Here is a 17,692-nt window from a genome sequence, read left to right as displayed (position 1 = left end):
TTCTTTAATTTCTTTCAACAATATTCTTTAGTTCTCAGAGTATATGTTTTGAACTCTTTTATTAAATTTATTACTAATTGTTTTATTCTTTTTGATGCTGTTATAAATTTAATTGTTTTCTTATGAGGCTTTGTTTTTAATTGAACACATCAAAAACTAATGATGTACTGCATGTTGGCTAACTGAACATAATAAAAAAATATAATAAATAAAAAAAAAAGTTTCAGGGGTGCCTGGGTGACTCAGGTCATGATCCCGGGGTCCTGGGATTGAGCCCCGCATTGGGCTCCCTGCTCTGCGGGAAGCCTGCTTCTCCCTCTCCCACTCCCCCTGCTTGTGTTCCCTCTCTCACTGTGTCTCTCTCTGTCAAATAAATAAATAAAATCTTAAAAAAAAAAAGTTTCACAAAAGGCTATTTCTTTGAGCTTCAGGTTGAAACTTCAGAGGTCAAAATCATTATAAACAAAAGAAAAATCTCAGTTCTAGCTTACCCATTACAAAGGGATGCTCAGGTAGAGCAATGTGCTGTCATATTTAAGACATGGCACACTGTCCCAGTTGCTAAGAATGGCCCTATCAATTACTCTGTTTGCAAGGCAGCTTCTCTTCGTAGGTTTTTTTTTTTTTTTTTTTTTTTAAGTAAACTCTACCCCCAACATGGGGCTTGAACTCATGATCCTGAGATCAAGAGTCACATGTTCTACCAACTGGGCCAGCCAGGCACCCCAAGGAAGCTTCTCTTCAGACTTAGGAAGCATATGAGGTTTGTGTTGAGCTCCTCAACTCCTCTTTCTTTAGAACATCAACATAGTGTTAGAAGTCCTAGCATCAGCAATCAGATAACAAAAGGAAATAAAAGGCATTCAAATTGGCAAAGAAGAAGTCAAACTCTCTCTCTTAACAGATGACATGATACTTTATGTGGAAAACCCAAAAGACTCCACCCCCAAATTACTAGAACTCATACAGCAATTCAGCAATATGGCAGGATACAAAATCAATGCACAGAAATCTGTTACTTTTCTATACACTAACAATGTAACTGTAGAAAGAGAAATGAAGGAATTGACTCCATTTACAATAGCACCAAAACCCATAAGATACCCAGGAATAAACCTAACCAAAGAGGTAAAGGATCTATACTCTAGAAACTACAGAACACTTATGAAAGAAATTGAGGAAGACACAAAAAGATGGAAAAATATTCCATGCTCATGGATCGGAAGAATAAACATTGTTAAAATATCTATGCTGCCCAGAGCAATCTACACTTTCAATGCCATCCCTATCAAAATACCATTGGCATTTTTCAAGGAGTTGGGACAAACAATCCTAAAATTTGTATGGAACCAGAAAAGACCCTGAATTGCTAAGGGAATGTTGAAAAAGAAAACCAAAGCTGGGAGCATCACGTTGCCTGACTTCAAACTATATTACAAAGCTGTAATCACTAAGACAGCATGGTATTAGCACAAAAACAGAAACGTAGACCAATGGAACAGAATAGAGACTCCAGAAATGAACCCTCAACTCTATGGTCAACTAATCTTTGACAAATCAGGAAAAAATATCCAATGGAAAAAAGACAGTTTCTTCAATAAGTGGTGCTGGGAAAATTGGACAGCTACATACAGAAGAATGAAACTCGACCATTTTCTTACACCATACACAAAGATAAACTCAAAATGGATGAAAGACCTTAATGTGAGACAGGAATTCATCAAAATCCTAGAGGAGAACATAGGCAGTAACCTCTTCGACATCGGTCACAGCAACTTCTTTCAAGACACGTCTCCAAAAGCAAGGGAAACAAAAGCAAAAATGAACTTTTGGGACTTCATCAAGATAAAAAGCTTTTGCACAGCAAAGGAAACAGTCAACAAAACTAAGAGGCAATCCACAGAATAGGAGAAGATATTTGCAAATGACATTTCAGATAAAGGGCTGGTATCCAAGATCTATAAAGAACTTCTCAAACTCAACACCCAAAAAACAAATAATCCAGTCAAGAGATGGGTGGAAGACATAAACAGACACTTCTCCAAAGAAGACATACAAATGGCTAACAGACACATGAAAAAATGCTCAACATCACTAGCTATCAGGGAAATACAAATCAAAACCACAATGAGATACCACCTTACACCAGTTAGAATGGCAAAAATTAACAAAACAGGAAACAACAAATATTGGCGAGGATGTGGAGCAAAGGGAACCCTCTTACACTGTTGGTGGGAATGCAAGTTGGTACAGCCACTCTGGAAAACAGTATGGAGGTTCCTCAAGTTGTTAAAAATAGAGTTACCCTATGACCCAGTGATTGCCCCACTAGGTATTTACCCCAAAGATACAGATGAAGTAAAAAGAAGGGGCACATGCACTCCAATGTTCATAGCAGCAATGTCCACAATAGCCAAACTGTGGAAGGAGCCGAGATGCCCTTCAGATGAATGGATAAAGAAGATGTGGTCCATATATACAATGGAATATTACTCAGCCATCAGAAAGGATGAATACCTACCATTTGCATTGACATGGATGGAACTGGAGGGGATTATGCTAAGTGAAATAAGACAAGGAGAGAAAGACAATTATCATATAGTTTCACTCATATGTGGAACATAAGGAATAGCATGGAGGACCACAGGGTAAGGGAGGGAAAACTGAATGGAAAGAAATCAGAGAGGGAGAAGAACCATGAGAGACTATGAACTCCAGGAAAAAAACAGGATTTCAGAGGGGAGGGGGTGGAGGGATGGGGTAGCTGGGTGATGGGTATTAAGGAGGGCACATGTTGTGATGAGCACTGGGTGTTAAATGCAACTAATGAATCATTGAACACTACATCAAAAACTAATGATGTACTATACAGTGGCTAACTGAACATAATTAAAAAAAAAAAAAAAGAACAACCACAGCTCTCCAGAGTCTCTTAAGTCATGCCAGCTTTCTTGATATTCCTTGGCTAACCTGTGGCTATCAGTGTGATCTTCTACTTAGGCTTGCCTTTCTTTGTTCACCACAATTCTGAATCCCTCACTACTCACCCTCCCACCTCCCACCTCAAGCTTTCTGTGTGCTATTTTTCTTAGCACAGAAGTCAGTATATTAGAGGGTTAAGGTTAAGGTACTGCTTTCCAGAGATAGTGGCAGACTATGACAAGGGGACAGTGGGGGCAGGAGATGTGGCCACAAATGTATTATCATAGGCCCCAAGGTTGCAGGAGGACTTCAGTGATAGATGCAGTCACACACACAGAAGGCAGATCCAGGAATAAATTCAAGGAAAAATGGCCAGAAACAGGAGTCAAGGCAACAACAGTCAATAGGGCAAGCTGAGATGTCATCAAGTGCAGGGGTAAAGGCAGGGTCAAAAAATAAGACAGTCTGTAGTTTGAACAAAGGGCAGGAGTCAGCAATGGAGCCAGACCTTGAGATAGTGGCAGAAGAATGGACACTCAGGTCTAAGATGCTTCCCTTAGTTACTATCAGTTAAGTTCCTTCCCCTTGAGGTGCTCCTCCAAGTTCTTACAGAGTCCAGGCTTCTAGCATCAGTCAGGGTTTCATCTGGAAAGCTGAATCAGTAGGAGGTATCTATCCTTTCTTCATCTTCATCACTTTCCCTATTACTATCTCTCTTTCAGCTACATAAATGTATTAATATCTATATCTATAGATAGCAATATTAAGGGATTTATTATAGGAATTTTACCATATGCAACTGTGGAAGCTGTTAAACAGCCCATGTGAAGCTGTTGCTTTTGAGTCTGGTGCTGGAGCCCAAACCCTCAGGGCCAGCATTCAAGAAGGAAAGGCAAACATGAAGTAGAGGAAACAAAGGTAAATTAGAACCTGCAAGATTGAGCTGGTACCCCAAAGATGAACTGGAACCATGTTGTTCTCTCACCATGACCTTTAAGCCTCCATCTCCGATGATGGGGGTTTCCTACATAAGTTAGCACCCTTCATCTCAAAGCTAAATACTCAGCTGTCCCAGGAGTTGGAACAGTTGTAGGAGGCAGGAACTAGAGGATCTGTGAGCCCAGCGGCTACCCCACATCAAAAGGGTAAGGCAGAGATAAAAGAGAACCTGTGTGAGCTGCAACAACACCTTGTGCACTATCCTGATCATTCAGGATAAGAAGACGGCTCTGCATCATTTGTGTTTTCTTAATCTGATATAAAATGTCTCTTGTGGCTCACACTAACCCAGAACTATGCAGGGAAGGAAATTCTGGAGAGATGTAGTTTTAGTTTAGCTAAGTTGACACTGAACAAATCTATAATGCTTGTCAACACAGATCATTTTCTCAGTGAAGAACTCCTTATTCTTCCAGGAGCACTTGATGTCCCATCTTCAGAAAAGAACCCTCATTCTGTGGAGCTCATGTTTCCAGTGCATGAGTAGGAACTGGCTCAAGGCCTTTTGGGGTGAGAATCTTGATTGCTGGGATTTTTTTTTTAAGACTTTATTTATTTGAGAGAGTGAGCAAGAGAGTGAGAGAGAGAAAGCATGAGCAGGGGGGAGGGGCAGAGGGAGAAGCAGACTCCTCACTGAGCAGGGAGCCCGATGTGGGGCTCGATCCCAGGACCCTGGGATCATGACCTGAGCTGAAGGCAGATGCTTAAGGGACTGAGCCACCCAGATGCCCCAGAAAATGCTTCTTAGGACTCCAGTTAAGATCCCAGCTATTGGGGTGGCTCAGTTGGTTAACGTGGGATCCAGTGCCTCATTAGGCTCCCTGCTCAGCGGGGAGCCTGTTTCTCCCTCTTCTCCCCACTTGTGTTCTCTGTCATTATCTCTGTCTGTCTCTCTCTCTCTCAAATAAATAAATAAATAAATAAATAAATAAATAAATAAAATCTTTTAAAAAAGAGCATTTTCCACTTAATGAGCTACTTTAAAAAGACTGAAGAAATACAGCTAAAAGGATAGACTTTCTCTGTCAAATGACATCAAACAGGTCTATAACTCATAAAGCTAGACCTTTATGTTCTCATGGATTATGGTTACAGTCTCACATGCATTTTAACCACAAGCTGGCCTCCTGTGAAATTTGCTCTTAAGTAATGAATGAAGCAAATGAAGATGGAGAGAGGGTTGCTTGATATTTATAACTGGCCTCATTTAATGGATGTGATCATAGCTCTCTAAATATGACTAAGAGTGTCTTGTTGAAGAACAAAGAGATGTAGTGATGAGACTATCCATACACTACTTAAGGCAAATGAATTTCCTTCCTTTAGGCATTGATTTAAGATATCTTTATACTGTAAAAATAAATATACCCAGCATTACCCATTTAATTTTCTTTCTTGATTTGTTTGTGATCATTGTTAATGAATGAAGGTAGAAAAGCACAATAAAAGGAAAAAAAATACTGGCATTGGATGGTTATATAAAACTAGTTGAAAGTTTGAGATCCAAAGGATGAAAAAACTTATAGTTTAGCCTTACAAATTGTCAGCTGCCCTGGGCCAAACATGATTTATGTGTACAGTAAAAGTTTCAGTTGGTTTCTTGTCCTTCCTTAAGATTACATTTTCCTTCTAGTAAATATGACATCTTCCCTCCATACACATAAATATACCCCCATCACCAGTAATTTTAAAAAAATAAAAGCAGAGTTTTGTCTTGTTTGGATACTGGTAAATTTTATATGCTTATTGTCAACAAATGGCCTGGATGGGTTTTTCCAGTAAACTACAAACCAAACCTATTTTGGTTTCTTCGATAGGGAAAAATCTTTTCTTAAACACAACTGAACAAGATCATGATTTATTGATTTAAAATAAAAAATATATTCTTCATCAAAATCTATAACTTGTATCTTTTTCTGGAGTAAGTAGTTATGATAACTGAGTACCTGTATTTTTTTTCTTCTTTGCTACATAATTCTCCTTATTAGGAACCTTTTTGGAACCAGCATGCCCTATATTTTAATGACTTAGAGAGCCAGATTTATCCCTCTAGTTTCATCCCTGTTGAAATCCCATTAGAAAAAATGGTCTATTGTTACATTTCCACTACAAATTGCATACCTGATATTTCAGGACATTTAAAAATTAAATAAACAGCATGACTCTCAAATAACCGTAAAACAATTTGATGGCAATTGACAAAGACCTACACTTTAGATCCAACAGCTTCCAATCTAAGAGGAAAACGTGCCAACAGCCATCAAAGAATTAGATGGAGGAGGATACAACTGAAATTACTGTGGACTGGAAAAAAGCAGGCAGTAAGAGTACAGGCCTTCTCTAAAACTCTTATAATTGGGAAATGGGAATACTTTACACAGTGATTGGGAATGGTTGTCCCATGTTTGTGACATGTGTAATATTTTAATATCCTAGCCCAAAACCTCTTTTGATCCAATTTTGGGGAAGGGGCCTTTGTTTTGCAAATCCAGACTCTGATGAGAAATAGATGATTCTTATCTTTAGAAAATACACAGGCTAAATACTGGGCTAATGGACAGTCAAGGATGGTTAGAATTAGCAACCAAGTCACTAGTCTTTCTAAGCTGATGCTAAATCCATACTGACTTTCCCCTAATAGTCCCTCCAGGCCTGTTTATTTTCACCCTCCATTGGAAAAAATACTTCTGATTTCATTGTCTTTAGGTTTCAAATAAAGAAGCTATGGCTGGTTTGTGGGATTTTGCCTGAAAGCAAAACTTCACTTGTCTATATTTCAGTCATAATCTTGGTTAATCCATATTATGTCGGTGGGTATGAGTTTTCTCATCAGGAAAATGGGATGGTCTTTGCTTGGACTGTTTATCTGTGTTCTGATGGCCTAATAAAGAAGAAAGTATTTGCTAGGGGCAGAGCATCATATGTAGCTAAGGTGTTATAATGTGAAGCTGTATGTGGATGACAAGGCCATTGGGAGTCAGAAACATCTCATGATGAATGAATCTTTGGTCATGGTTTTCTCTAGGTCAATGGTTCTCAACCCTAGCTACATATTGGGGAACTCCAAAAATCACTAATGCCTGGGTCCCACCACCAATGACTCTGATGTCATTGTTCTGGGGTGTGGCCAGGGCATCAGGATTTTTAAAAAAACTCCCAGATGATTCTAATGTGTAGCCAAGGTCAAGAAACAATTGCAGAGTAAGGATTTTTAGATGCTTGACTCTTGCCTACACCTTGTGCTGCTTGTCTGGCAAAAATGTAGACCTATAGAGATATCTTCCTGAGGCTTCCCTGGACTCAGCCATAGAAGATGAAGCACTGGGATGGGATCCAAAAATTTGCACATGAGTCCTGGATGTGTCACCTTTAAGCTGGGTGATTTGGGCAATTCACAATTTTGCCAATGATAATAACAATATGAGAGTTAGCATTTATTATGCAATGATTATGGACTAGTAATTAGACATTGTAAACATGTCTAGTCCCCAATAACAACCCAAGGTGGGCATTATTATTCCATTTTACATCAGAGGAAACTAAGGCTTACCCATATTTAGTGATTTACTCTCATTTATCCTTGTCTGCAATGTGGATATAACAATAACCTGTCATACATAATGACCAGAAGAAATAATATATATAAAAGTTCTTTGTAAACTAAATCACAGTACAGAAATTCAGCAGACATATAGGGGTATGGATAAAGCATGAGATTTAGATTCAGACAGATGTGGGTTTCTATCCCAGTTCTCTCTCCTTAATAGCATTGCAACCTTAAGCAATTTACTTAGCATCCTTTTGACTGTGTTTTTAAAACCATACAATGGAGATAATAATACTTCTGTAGGATTTTTGTGGATTACAAATAATTTATTTAAAGAGCAAAGCATAGTACCTGGCACTACAGCTCAATAAAAGCAGCTATTTGTCATTTTCAGCTATTTACATCTCTGTAAGATCAGGTGGTTCCTGTTCCCATACTTAAGATTAATAGCTACTGAGTCTGGAACTCATTTTTTTTTGTCTTTGTTGTTTGTATTATTGGAATTCTATTTTTTCTATACTCCATTCTGGAATCATTAGGGTTGGGCTTCTGGCTTTATGCATACTCTACCTAAAGACCTTTTGGTCTATCTCTACAGTTAAACAGAGCCTACTGTTTGCTGAGGATTGTCGATGATTTATCAGTAAGACAGAACTGATGGTGCATCTCTACCTTCATTGTGGCAGGGCCTGAGAAGTCAGTTCACCTTGGCCACCATAATCCTCATCACTCTGGTCAGAATATCTACTAGGAGCTTCAGGATTTACATAGAAATTTGTAGACCCCAAGTCTCAACCCCATTCTGCATGGGAAGATTTAAACTATGTCTCATAGTCATTACAAGGAAATCTGAGCCCTTTCCCCATTCCTTGCCTTAAAAAAATGAAATAAACTTTTAAACCATTTCAACTACCTGAGGTAAATTACTTCACCAAAAAATGAAAAAACGGTTTAGAAGCCAAAGGGTCAACCCTGTAAACTATACATTGGACAAGCAACGGTCCCCTTATGTTGCTATGGGGTGAAGGCTTACCTTAGCACTCCAGGTAATTATTTAAATATTTTCTAGCATATACACAAAACAAGAACAAAGAGTATAATGTGTACTTACTCCTCCATTGGCCTCTGCCCCTTCTGTGTTCCATTCTGGACAATCAGTATAGTCCACTAAAAGCTGTTCCTTCCAGCTTGGCCTGAGCACATTGCCTATGACTCTGGCTTTGCTTCTGTGTCCAGAGGACACACACTTTCCTTTTTTACTACATTGATTTCTGAACGCTCAGTTGTGACTGCTTTCTTGGTCATCCACTTTTCACTCACAATCATACCCATAGCTTTTCTGCTACTTCCACACTAGCCATTTTAAGTTTGGGTCTCCACCCCAAACCTCTCTCCTAGTTCCAGATTGTAGAGCTGACTGTTGGCTTGATATCTCTATCTGGAAGTTCTACACTCAATTCAACATCGACTTAACCAAATTTATATTTTTCCCCTCTCCCAAATTTGTTATTTCTTCCATTCACTTTCCCAATCCGTGGTACCACCATCTGCCTGATTATCTGCATTAAGATTTGTTGTGGCTATGAGTGACAGCAACCCAAAGGAACACTGGCTTAGATAAAATATAAGTTTATTTTTCTTACATGTACATGAGAGTACTTCAGGGCTGAGTTGGCAGCTCTGCAATCATCAGGGACCCAAATCCTTTCAGTCTTGCTGCTCTACCCTCCTCAATATGCAATTTCTACTTTGTGTTCCAGGATGATTGCTCTACCTCCAGCCATCAAGGCTGCATTCCAGTCACCAAAAAGGAAGAAAGGAGATGAGAAGGGCATGCTCCTTTCCATTAAGGACTTGGCCTGCAAGTTTCACATACCACTTTCATTTACAGCCACTAGCCAGAACTTAGTCACTTGGCTACAAAGAAACTCCTGGGAGTGTTATATAAGCCCACCTCTCCTTAAATTTACCCTATTCTCCATACATAGAAAACACGCACTTCCTGGAAGACATGACACTCTTCCATGCCCTTTACCTTTTACATGCTGTTCCCTTTGCCTAGAATGTCCTTCTTTCCTTGTCTTGACAAATAAACACCTATTTCCCCTACCAGTCCCAGTGCAGACTTCACCTCTTCTGTAAGGTCTCCTATGACTCTCCCAGGCTGGACTGCATGGCCTCATAGCACCTGCACCTGCATATGCACCTCCATATAAGCACATTGCCTTGGAATTGTAGGCTTACAATTGTAGAATGTGAACTCCAAGGCTGTGCCTTAGTTATCTTTGAACACTTAACCTCCAAGAGCAGTGCCTGGGTTTAATGAATGTTTTACTGAACACGTGAGTAAAAAAAATCAAATACCAAACTTGTTAGGATTGTGTACCAAGTTAGAGTTCATAGACTTTGAATAAAGGCTTGAGGACCTTTCCTATATATGAAGTGATAAACTTAGTATATAAACTCAGAGCCATTTATTTGGAGTATTTGATCCTTTTCAATTGCTTTCTGATTCTTGCTTGTGCTATGGACAGTTGATACTACTAGATAAGTGACTTCTCAATATGGAGTGTTATTATAATATGTTCAAAATTCAGCATAAAGCATGCAACATAAAAAAGAATAAAAAGTACAATTCTCACCTTGTAGTCTATTGATAAACATCCTGGACAGGAGTCAGACAAACTCCCTCCTAGTACTGGGTCAGCAACTAGCTTGGACAGGTCAGTTAACTTTTCTGGGCTTCAGTTGCCTGCAAATGAGAGATTTGAGAAAGATGATGTCTAAGTTCTCCTCCAGCTCAAACATGTTATAATTATGTAAAGCTATGTTCTGAAAAGAAGGTTGATGTGTTTTGCATTACAGAGCATTTTCTGCCCTCGGTATTTTATTCTGACTTGGGAAAATAAACTGGATCTCTTAAAAGAAAGATCATGAATGCACGGGAGTAAGGTCCAGGTAAAGATGGTCTTAAAACAGGAGAGCAAGAGTGGAGGTGAAAAATGAGGTTTGTGACCCAGCCACCCTTTTCTACCTCTATCCTCACAGTGTCCTATTTATTTTTTAGGGCAAGAGATGAAAGTAGGTTGGACTGAGAAGGGGATGGGCAAAGGGGCATCCTGCAGCTGCAGTTTCCTTTCATGTTCCCCTTAAACCTAGTGACAGGGTGGAGGAAAAGCTAATTGAGGTGGGATAACTTCTGATGTGCCTGAGGGTCCTAAATCCTTTCATCTCCCCTTTTCCTCTGAACCTTTCAAGTATGCATAATGACAAACACCAAGACTGCAATCCTGACAGGACTGGGCTGAGCATTTTCTGTTAAAAATATGTGCTTTCTAGACTCTGGGGCCTGGGGGTGGAGGGTTTATGAGGGGAGACTGAGGACTTTGGCTGCCTCTCCCTTTTCCAGATGAAAAGGCAGCTGCCTTTGGAATTTTGTATTGGTGATTTGACGGACATGAAGATGGAAATACCTGTGATTGAGAAAGCAAATGGAGAAGTTGATTTCTCCTAAAAGAGATGGGAATTGTACACTCTGAGGAATGCAGTGTGATGTGGGAGTGTCTGAACTAGTCCTCAGAAGGTTCAAATGGGATTCTCTCCTTCAATAACTTTTTCAAGCCCTGAGGCTCTGTCTTACAAGGCTATGTTCTGCTAAGTGTGCTCCTGAGGTGGTTAACAACTAGCTCTGTTCTTAGCTCTTAGCAGGCAGGGGTTTTCAGCACTTACTGTTCAGCACTTACTTGTCCTTTAGCTTTTCTCCAGGATGTTTGGATTCTTGGTTGTGTTTTGTTTTGTTTCTGATAGTTTATATGGTGAATGAATGGGGTAGTCTTTGAAAAAGACCTCCCAAGCTTCCAGTTTCCTCATTACGTTAAGGAACTTGTCAAAAGAGGAGCCATTAGCTCTACCAAATAAGCAGCTATGGTCCTTTGTAATGGTCTTTACTGCACATAATTACCCTTGATCTCTTCATCCCAGATTGGATCAGTGCCATGTTGTTTGCAAGGTCTTTCTATTCACGCCCTCATTTCCCTACACTTGGAAATGTGGCATTTGGACAAATGCTGCAGTAAGTAGCAGGGCCAGTGGATACATTCGCACTCTCCCCAGTACCAGTTCTCTCTGTGGGGCTCCCAAGAGGGGTGGGTTATCTTCCAAATGCCTTTTACACTCACCTGGCCATTTTCCCTCTTAGTTTTACATTTTATTGATTGATTGATTGATTGATTGGATTACTAAATTTCACATGGCACAAAATGAAAAAGGTACAACAGTATTTGGTGAAAAGTCTCCCTCTTATTCTTGTCCCCCAGCCTACCTGTCCTCCCCTCCAGACCCAACCAATGTTACTAGCTTCTCTGAATCCTTCTAAAGATATTCCATACTTACACAAGCAACTATGTATACAAGCTATTTTTATTCCTTTATAAGCCCAAATGGTAGCACACTATCCACAGCTGGATCCTTGCTTGAACAAATGTGTTTCAGAGCTTTTTCTATCATCAGTCCATACACACATACCTGATTCTTTTTTTATGGCTCCACAGTATTACATGGCACGGATGTGACATAATATATTTAACCAACTATGAAGCCATTTTTAGCTTTTAGAAATATGTGTACAGAAAACAACATTGTGTACATAAACAGCATTATTGCAGTTTCCTCATGCCCTGTTAGGGTAAGTTATGTGGTATCTGTGTCTCCTCCCAGGGGCACTAAGTTTGGTGCTAAACTTCCCCCAAAATGCACAACTTCTCACCTCTCTGCCACCAAAACCCTAATACCCGGGAATCATTTTCTTTGTTCCAGTGAGAAAGCTGGGTTTCTTACCTGTCAACCTATATTATTTTATTAGCAATACTACTTTTTTATAGTTTCTATTATTATGCTCTGGGCTTGGGAAAAATTTGTTTCACCATTTCCAGGCCACTTAAGACTGCAACATGTTACTGGGATGTCATAGCAAGTAATTGCCATGTTACCCTATTCCCTAGTGTCATGTGTTATCAGGCAACTCCTCTGTACCTAGACACATATCACAGATTACAGACAAATTACTAGAGTGCCCAGGTTTGTTCTAGGAGTTAAATAATAACAGTCATTATATTTAACAGTGGTTATTAGTTCCTTTACAAAATTCAGCAATATATATGGGGCCCAGACTGAGCTGCCTAGTATAGGAATCATCTGCCTTATTCATCCCATTTCTTTCAGGGCCTACCACAGTGCCTGGCATCTAGTAAGTATTTACTATAGGCTAAAGGATTTGGGTATCTGGAAAAAATAATAGAAAAGATAAATCATGCTGAGTTTTACATAAGTCCTTGTATCTGTTGGGTTTTGATCAGAGAAGCAAAACCATAAGCAATTATGTAAAAACAAAGATTTATTATAGGAATTTGACCTTATACAATCAAAGAAGCTGATTAAATAGTTTTTGTGTGGCTGCTGCTTCTGCATCAGGCCCTGGGTCTGAAGTCAGCATGATAGGCAGTTGGGGAGAAAAGATGGATGCAAGGACAAGCTAGAACTTGTATGAATCTTTAACTGTCCCCAAGCCTCCAGTTCAGTGATGCAGTGACATGAAGGAGAACCTGGCACCCTTCATCACAAAACTGAACATGGATCTGACACAGTAGTCAGAGAAGCTGAAGACATAGTTGGAGCTCTGCACAACTGCCTGTCACCCCAGAAGCTGTATCTACTGGCATAGGAGCTGGAAAAGCTGTAGACGGTCTGGCAGTAGCTAGAGGAGCTGTGGCCCCAGCTGCTGATCCTTACCAACAGGGTGAGCTAGCAGATCAGCAAAAACATGTGGGAATTATAACACACCTGTAACCCTGCACCACCCTTCCAAGTATAAAAAAGAATATGGATGCTGCTTCACTTCCACCATTCAGATCTTACCCAAAATGTCTCCTGTGCCCCATATTAACCAAAAACTATGCAGAGAAAGTAATTCTAGGATATGTAGTTCCAGGTTAGCTAAGTTGACAGTACAAATCTACCACAGTCCCATCAGTAGTTTTTGCTATCTTCTGATATTACCACAAACCAGGTTCTCTAAAAAGAAACATTCACATACTATAAATTAGCTTCCCAATTTAATCTTCACTATCTATGGAGAGGCAATGAAGAATGCTATATCTTTGTGCTGCTCCCTAAAGATAGTATTTTTATCCTCATGGGAAACCCATGATTATACTAGGAATATGATAAACACTTCCTCTGAAAGAATCTACTTTACAAAAGCAAAAGTATTAATCTCCAGATTATATCACAGAATGCAGTTTAGGCAAGAAAAAAGACAATCATGTTTTACCAGTAGCTGATTCTTGTTAGTTAAGTATTTTTCTTAACCCACTCAAGGTTAAAAAAAATGTTGTGTATGTGAGCCCTTTTTCTCCCCTTCTCAAATTAATTTTTATTTTATTCTTAAATTTTCTAAAAGCAGTAAAATGTCCTGATAGATTTCAGAGAATCTATTGATGCTTTAAAATGGAGATCTTTTCAGCCCATTCCAAAGTTCCTCAGTTCTGCTCAGATGCTGTGGTAGATTGCACAATTGGTCCCAATGATACTCCTTGTATCACACCCTTGTTCTGTGACTTTTCACTTCCTCTGATTACAGGGACAAGGTGTGTTTCCTCACTGCTTGACCTAAGTGACTTGTTTTGACCAAAGGCATGTTGGCCAGTTCCGTGCCTGGACCTTAAGTGACCTTGTGCCTCTTGCTTGCCCTCTTATAACTCTTCCATTCCATGAAGAGAGTTTGTCCCAGGGAGTATAATCCCTCAGACTGTTCACCCAAAATGAGTGAACATGAAGTGGAGCTGGTCTAGGAGAGCTGAGTATCTGTGAAAACAAAAGACTGTTGTTTGAAGCTCATGAAGTTTTGGGTGGTTTGTTAGAGAGCATTTTTGTGGAAATACTTGTTCTAGTTATCTTTTGCTTCATAACCCCTGCTACTACCAAATAAAACCCAAAACAAAACAAAATGAAATTTAGTGGCTTCCATCAGCAACAATCATTTATTTGCCCATAGATTAGCAATTTGGGCAGAGCTCTGCAGGGAAGGCTCATCTCTCCTCCACATGGGGCAGCTTGAATGTGGCTAGAAGACCCACTTCCAAGAGGCTCACTCATATGACTGGGAAGTTGGTACTGCCTGCCAGGTGCAGCTTACTAGGGTCTTTCCACATGTACCTTTCCTTGGGTCTGCCAGCTCCTCACACATGGTGGCTGCATTACAAGAATGAGTATCTCAAGAGACAGAAAATAAAAGCTGCCAGTTTCTTGAGGCCTAAACCCAGAAATTGGCCCAGCCTCACTTCTGCCATATTTTAGCTGTCAAGCATTCCCAGAGCCTATATTCAATGACAGGGGATATAGACTTTGCTTCTTGAGAAATGTCAAAGACCTTCAATATTAGTTGGAGCTCTCATGAATGGTATTAGTGCTCTTATAAAAACAACAACAACAACAACAACAACAACAACAAAAACCACCCCACAGAATTCCCTAGTCCCTTCCACCAGGTGAGGACATAGCAAGAAGTCAGCAGTCTGCAACCTAGAAGAGGGCCTTCATGTTCTAAAACTGCCACAATACGTAACTGATATAGATAGCTTTGGGCATAAACCCTTCTACAAGCAATGGAAAACACATCTTTGGGGGTAAGAAATAAAAAGGAAGGTAAAAAAAGAAAAAAAAGGAAGGAGTAAGGGAAATATAGAAAAGGTACATGAGAAATATCACCTATCTTAAACCTTTTTTTCTTAGAAGTTTCCCAGTTTCAAGTCTAGCAACAGAGCAAAAGAAGAGACCAATATTTAAGTGGCCCACTTGACAATTAGAGACATTAAGAGAACTTTGGACTTGAGGAGTTACAGTAGGAATTTGAGAAAACAAAATTTGGGCCCCTGTGATGTTATGGATAGAAAAAGAACTTTAATCAGGTGATCTGGCTCTGTCTTTATTCTGTACTGCTTTAGTGTGACCTCTGGAACATTACTTAACCTCTGTGGGTCTCAGGTCTTTCATCTGTAAAATGAAGTGAACAGGGTTGTATTTGAGATTTCTTCCTGTTCTAACATTCTATGAATCATTGTCATTTTCTTTATGATTCTGACATCCAGATGATGACCTGAACTTTCTATATTTAAATCCTCAGGATCTATTTTTGCTACATGCCCTCAATAATGAATGGTATTCCTTAATAAAACCAAACCTTACAAGGTCTAAGCAATAATGAGCTTCAGAATAATGATGGCTGGGCTGAGTGGGGCAGTCACACTAGGCGCTGAGCACTCACTTCTCCCTGTAACTGAAATAAAATGAAAACATCTTTTCTTCCTCTACCTCAGCATAGAAGAGGCAGACTAATAGTTTCAAAGAGAAGTTTACTAAAAAACAGGGAAACAAAATAGGAACATTTGTCTCCAAAATAAATGTAGTATAAAAATGTCCATTTCTAAATTGAGGAAAAAGAAGCAATAGTTTTCCTGAGCTGAAATCTTACACTAAATAGTAACCTCCTTTCCCTGTGGTGGTATGGATTAAACCTGATAAGACCTAGGTTCAAATCCCTGCTCTGCCATTTAAATCTTAAACCTGGGCTAAATTACCTAAGCATATTAAGCTTTAATTTCTTCATCTCTAAAAAGAGGATAATCATAACTGCAATGGACTGAATGTTTATATCCCCCTCAAATTTATATGTTGAAATCCTAACATCCAAAGTAATGGTATTTGGAGGTAGGGCCTTTGGGAGTTGTTTAGGTCATGACGGCAGAGCTCTCATGAATAGAATTAGTGCTCCTATAAAAGACACCCCACAGAGCTCCCTAGACTCTTCCATCATGTGAGGACATAGCAAGAAGTTGACAGACTGCAACCCAAAAGAGGGCCTTCACCAGAATCCGACTATGCTGGCACTTCTGGCCTCTAGAACTGTGAGAAAAAATTTCTATTGTTTATATGTCTGTGATATTTTGTTATAGCAGCTCAAACTGACTAAGCAATATCTATTGGTCACAGTTGTTAATATTAAATTAGATAACAAAGGCAAAGCAACAGGCTCATAGAAAAGCAGACCCAAATAAAAGTATTCTGGTGCACATGGTTTATTGGGGGAAATGCAGGGAATATAGCCAGGGAAGTGGGGGCATGCAGGAAGAAAAGGTGGCCAATAAAGAGCATGATTATTAACATACCTACAACATGGGTGACTAAATCTCACTGGGGAAATGCTAGGAACTGTTAAAAACACATGCTTCAGATAACCCTACACAGGAATCAAGGAGGCTAGAGTATTTATACACCCACTTCTATCAGTCAGTGGATGAGAGGAGCTCCTGGAATTGAGAATTCCCCAGCACTTATGGATTGCTGTGAAAAAGTAGAATGGTGCTCTGGAGAAAGCCCCCAGGCAGAAATAAAAATACTGGTGGGTGCAAGTTGTCCAGAGCACATTGATATGTAAGGTCCAATGAGCATGGGTAGTGCCTGGATAGCATCTGCTGCAAAAGTACTCACCATTCCTCATTTTCTCCCCAGTCCTAATTAACACTGGTGGCACCAAACTCAATTTCCTTTCCTCTAGATTCTTAATTTTATGTTCTTATCAGAGAGACATTTCTGTTTCACAACTTAAAACACAACAGTGACGAATATCAATTCATTGAAGTTGGTTATAGAAGTTGCCATCATAGATGCCTTTCCCTTCTTCCCTAATGCCCCAGTCTCAGGGCCATAAGCCAGAGACAGCTGAACTTCTATCTGAAGACTGACAGCTATAACTTCCCAAAGAGCACTGTTAAGGGATAGTCCTAAGAAATGTCATTAACTAAGCCCAAGAGTTCCACTTTCAATGCCAAGGACTATGAAGTCCACCATGCTTCTCATACTATCCATCTTATCAACCAGATGCAAATCTCTCTAGCACTTTATTCTCATTTATACTTCCTTAGCCATATTGTCCTGCTCTTCCTTTGCTGCTCCAGCTGCAACCCTTCCTTCCAAATTATTTAGCTGTATCCTTTAGAGGCACCCAGTAGCCTTTAACTTGTCACCTCCTTGCTTTACTAGAAACTTCATTCTCCTTATCTTATAATTGGGGAACACTGTCATATTTCATTTCTGAATCTCTCCCCCAAATCCTCTAAGCCTGAATTGCATCATCACTGAATTTACCATGGAACCACACAAATTAGCACC

General features: G+C 39.6%; 1 long non-coding RNA gene across 4 annotated transcripts in view; it reads right to left on the bottom strand.

Moving 5' to 3' along the window:
- The window catches only part of LOC144380556 (uncharacterized), a 945,783-nt gene that overhangs the window by 551,492 nt on the left and 376,599 nt on the right, over positions 1-17,692 (bottom strand). For all 4 annotated transcript variants that reach the window (XR_013444728.1, XR_013444726.1, XR_013444729.1 and 1 more), the window contains one exon: positions 10,111-10,220. This is a non-coding gene — a long non-coding RNA (uncharacterized LOC144380556). The remainder of the gene's footprint in view (positions 1-10,110; positions 10,221-17,692) is intronic.

The sequence above is a fragment of the Halichoerus grypus genome, chromosome X (genome assembly GCF_964656455.1).
Source record: "Halichoerus grypus chromosome X, mHalGry1.hap1.1, whole genome shotgun sequence".
Taxonomy (NCBI): domain Eukaryota; kingdom Metazoa; phylum Chordata; class Mammalia; order Carnivora; family Phocidae; genus Halichoerus; species Halichoerus grypus.
The sequence above is the reverse complement of the archived record's forward strand: the minus strand, read 5'-3'. Positions and strand labels throughout refer to the sequence as shown.